A 5,258-nucleotide genomic window follows, 5' to 3' on the forward strand; every position below is an offset into this window, starting at 1 on the left:
TTTATTTGCAAACTGGGTACTGGCAGACAGCTGCCAGTACCCAAGATGGCCCCAATAAGGCAGAGGGGGAGGGTTAGGGAGCTATTTTGGGGGGATCAGAGAGGTTGGGGGCTAAGGGGTGACCCTACATAGCAGCATATGTAAATATGCTAAATAAAATTATTAATTTTTTTTTAATACCTTTTATTTTAGTACTGGCAGACTTTCTGCCAGTACTTAAGATGGCGGGGACAATTGTGGGGTGGGGGAGGGAAGAGAGCTGTTTGGGAGGGATCAGGGGGTGGGATGTGTCAGGTGGGAGTCTGATCTCTACACTAAAGCTAAAATTAACCCTGCAAGCTCCCTACCAACTACCTAATTAACCCCTTCACTGCTGGCCATAATACACATGTGATGCGCAGCAGCATTTAGCGGCCTTATAATTAACAAAAAGCAACGCCAAAGCCATATATGTCTGCTATTTCTGAACAAAGGGGATCCCAGAGAAGCATTTAACCTCTTAAGGACATATGACGGAATGTTTCCGTCATAAAACAATTGAGCAAACTGAAAGCTGTGTCCTTAAAGGGTTAAAACCATTTGTGCCATAATTGCACAAGCTGTTTGTAAATAATTTTAGTGAGAAACCTAAAGTTTGAAAAAGTGAACAATTTTTTTTTTATTTGATTGCTTTTGGCGGTGAAATGGTGGCATGAAATATACCAAAATGGGCCTAGATCAATACTTGGGGTTGTCTACTACACTACACTAGAGCTAAAATTAACCCTAGAAGCTCCCTACATGCTCCCTAATTAACCCATTCACTGCTGGGCATAATACACGTGTGGTGCGCAGTGGCATTTAGCAGCCTTCTAATTACCAAAAAGCAAAGCCAAAGCCATATATGTCTGCTATTTATGAACAAAGGGGATCCCAGAGAAGCATTTACAACCATTTATGCCATAATTGCACAAGCTGTTTGTAAATGATTTCAGTGAGAAACCTAAAGTTTGTGAAAAAATTTGTGAAAAAGTAAAAATTTTTTTTTATTTGATCGCATTCGGCGGTGAAATGGTGGCATGAAATATACCAAAATGGGCCTAGATCAATACTTTGGGATGTCTTCTAAAAAAAAATATATACATGTCAATGGATATTCAGAGATTCCTGAAAGATATTAGTGTCCCAATGTAACTAGCGCTAATTTTGAAAAAAAGTGGTTTGGAAATAGCAAAGTGCTACTTGTATTTATTGCCCTATAACTTGCAAAAAAAGCAAAGAACATGTAAACATTGGGTATTTCTAAACTCAGGACAAAATTTAGAAACTATTTAGAATAGGTGTTTTTTGGTGGTTATAGATATGTAACAGATTTTGGGGGTCAAAGTTAGAAAAAGTGTGTTTTTTTCCATTTTTTCCTCATATTTTATAATATTTTTTATAGTAAATTATAAGATATGATGAAAATAATGGTATATTTTGAAAGTCCATTTAATGGCGAGAAAAACGGTATATAATATGTGTGGGTACAGTAAATGAGTAAGAGGAAAATTACAGCTAAACACAAACACCGCAAAAATGTAAAAATAGCCTTGGTCCCAAACGGACAGAAAATGGAAAAGTGCTGTGGTCATTAAGGGGTTAATGAATGTTATAGATATAGAGCACAATATATGTGCACACTCTACCTCAGTATGCTCTCAGAGATTTATACCAACACAAATAGTTACATTTGAAGTAAATTGGATTTTTTTTTCTCTCTGCGCATTTTATTCACTAGGAAAAATATCAGAAAAGTTTCTAATTGTTAAAAAATAGAATTGTAAAGAAAATGTAAATAAGTAACAAGATAAATACCATAAACTGATCTTTTATGCAGATCTATAAACAGATCAATAGGATCTACACAGAGGAATCAGGAATGAACCAGCTGCAAAGAAGATTAAAGGGACATGAAATCTTAGCTTTCATGATTCAGACAGGTATACAGGATACAATTTTAAACAACTTTCTAATATATTTCAAGTTATCAAATTTGCTTCATTCTCTTAGGATTGTTTGTTGAAGACGCAACAATGCACTACTGGGAGCTAGCTGGACACATCGACTGAGCCAATGACAAGAGGCATATATGTGCAGACACCAATCAGCAGCTAACTCATAGACCCTGTCAATTATATGAACCTCAAGGACCTCAGATCTCACTAATTGCCCTCTAGTCCCAGTCAGCAATATTCCCACATAAGACCTCAGATCATCAGACCCTAGCACCTGCAGCCCCTGTGTATTGTATTCATCTCTAGGACCTCAGATCATCAGACCCTAGCACCTGCAGCACCTGTGTATTGTATTCATCACTAGATCAGACCCTAGCACCTGTAGCACCTGTATATTGTATTAATCTCTAGGACCTCAGATCAGACCCTAGCACCTGTGTATTGTATTCATCTCTAGGACCTCAGATCAGACCCTAGCACCTGCAGCACCTGTGTATTGTATTCATCTCTAGGACTTCAGATCAGACCCTAGCACCTGCAGCACCTGTATATTGTATTAATCTCTAGGACCTCAGATCAGACCCTAGCACCTGTGTATTGTATTCATCTCTAGGACAAGTAGTAAGAAGTGAATACAGCGCCAACAAGAGGCCAAGGGATAAATATACTCACAGAGAGATAAAAGTATTCATCTCTAGGACCTCAGATCAGACCCTAGCACCTGTGTATTGTATTCATCTCTAGGACCTCAGATCAGACCCTAGCACCTGCAGCACCTGTGTATTGTATTCATCTCTAGGACCTCAGATCAGACCCTAGCACCTGCAGCACCTGTGTATTGTATTCATCTCTAGGACCTCAGATCAGACCCTAGCACCTGCAGACCTTGTGTATTGTATTCATCTCTAGGACCTCAGATTATCAGACCCTGGCACCTGCAGCACCTGTGTATTGTATTCATCTCTAGGACCTCAGATCATCAGACCCTAGCACCTGCAGCAAATGTGTATTGTATTCATCTCTAGGACCTCAGATCATCAGACCCTAGCATCTGCAGCACCTGTGTATTGTATTCATCACTAGATCAGACCCTAGCACCTGTAGCACCTGTGTATTGTATTCATCTCTAGGACCTCAGATCAGACCCTAGCACCTGCAGCACCTGTATATTGTATTCATCTCTAGGACCTCAGATCAGACCCTAGCACCTGCAGCACCTGTGTATTGTATTCATCTCTAGGACCTCAGATCAGACCTTAGCACCTGCAGCACCTGTGTATTGTATTCATCTCTAGGACCTCAGATCATCAGACCCTAGCACCTGCAGCACCTGTGTATTGTATTCATCTCTAGGACCTCAGATCAGACCCTGGCACCTGCAGCACCTGTGTATTGTATTCATCTCTAGGACCTCAGATCATCAGACCCTAGCACCTGCAGCAAATGTGTATTGTATTCATCTCTAGGACCTCAGATCAGACCCTAGCACCTGCAGCACCTGTTTATTGTGTTCATCTCTAGATCAGACCCTAGCACCTGCAGCACCTGTGTATTGTATTAATTTCTAGGACCTCAGATCAGACCCTAGCACCTGCAGCACCTGTGTATTGTATTCATCTCTAGGACCTCAGATCAGACCCTAGCACCTGCAGCTCCTGTGTATTGTATTAATCTCTAGGACTTCAGATAATCAGACCCTAGCACCTGTGTATTGTATTCATCTCTAGGACCTCAGATCAGACCCTAGCACCTTCAGCACCTGTGTATTGTATTCATCTCTAGGACCTCAGATCAGACCCTAGCACCTGCAGCACCTGTGTATTGTATTCATCTCTAGGACCTCAGATCAGACCCTAACACCTGCAGCACCTGTGTATTGTATTTTTCTCTAGGACCTCAGATCATCAGACCCTAGCACCTGTGTATTGTATTCATCTCTAGGACCTCAGATCAGACCCTAGCACCTGCAGACCTTGTGTATTGTATTCATCTCTAGGACCTCAGATTATCAGACCCTGGCACCTGCAGCACCTGTGTATTGTATTCATCTCTAGGACCTCAGATCATCAGACCCTAGCACCTGCAGCACCTGTGTATTGTATTCATCACTAGATCAGACCCTAGCACCTGTAGCACCTGTGTATTGTATTCATCTCTAGGACCTCAGATCAGATCCTAGCACCTGCAGCACCTGTATATTGTTTTCATCTCTAGGACCTCAGATCAGACCCTAGCACCTGCAGCACCTGTGTATTGTATTCATCTCTAGGACCTCAGATCAGACCCTAGCACCTGCAGCCCTTGTGTATTGTATTCATCTCTAGGACCTCAGATTATCAGACCCTGGCACCTGCAGCACCTGTGTATTGTATTCATCTCTAGGACCTCAGATCATCAGACCCTAGCACCTGCAGCAAATGTGTATTGTATTCATCTCTAGGACCTCAGATCATCAGACCCTAGCATCTGCAGCACCTGTGTATTGTATTCATCACTAGATCAGACCCTAGCACCTGTAGCACCTGTGTATTGTATTCATCTCTAGGACCTCAGATCAGACCCTAGCACCTGCAGCACCTGTATATTGTATTCATCTCTAGGACCTCAGATCAGACCCTAGCACCTGCAGCACCTGTGTATTGTATTCATCTCTAGGACCTCAGATCAGACCTTAGCACCTGCAGCACCTGTGTATTGTATTCATCTCTAGGACCTCAGATCATCAGACCCTAGCACCTGCAGCACCTGTGTATTGTATTCATCTCTAGGACCTCAGATCAGACCCTAGCACCTGCAGCACCTGTGTATTGTATTCATCTCTAGGACCTCAGATCAGATCCTAGCACCTGCAGCCCTTGTGTATTGTATTCATCTCTAGGACCTCAGATTATCAGACCCTGGCACCTGCAGCACCTGTGTATTGTATTCATCTCTAGGACCTCAGATCATCAGACCCTAGCACCTGCAGCAAATGTGTATTTTATTCATGTCTAGGACCTCAGATCAGACCGTAGCACCTGCAGCACCTGTTTATTGTGTTCATCTCTAGATCAGACCCTAGCACCTGCAGCACCTGTGTATTGTATTCATTTCTAGGACCTCAGATCAGACCCTAGCACCTGCAGCACCTGTGTATTGTATTCATCTCTAGGACCTCAGATCAGACCCTAGCACCTGCAGCTCCTGTGTATTGTATTAATCTCTAGGACTTCAGATAATCAGACCCTAGCACCTGTGTATTGTATTCATCTCTAGGACCTCAGATCAGACCCTAGCACCTTC

Source organism: Bombina bombina, chromosome 3, assembly GCF_027579735.1.
Source record: "Bombina bombina isolate aBomBom1 chromosome 3, aBomBom1.pri, whole genome shotgun sequence".
Taxonomy (NCBI): domain Eukaryota; kingdom Metazoa; phylum Chordata; class Amphibia; order Anura; family Bombinatoridae; genus Bombina; species Bombina bombina.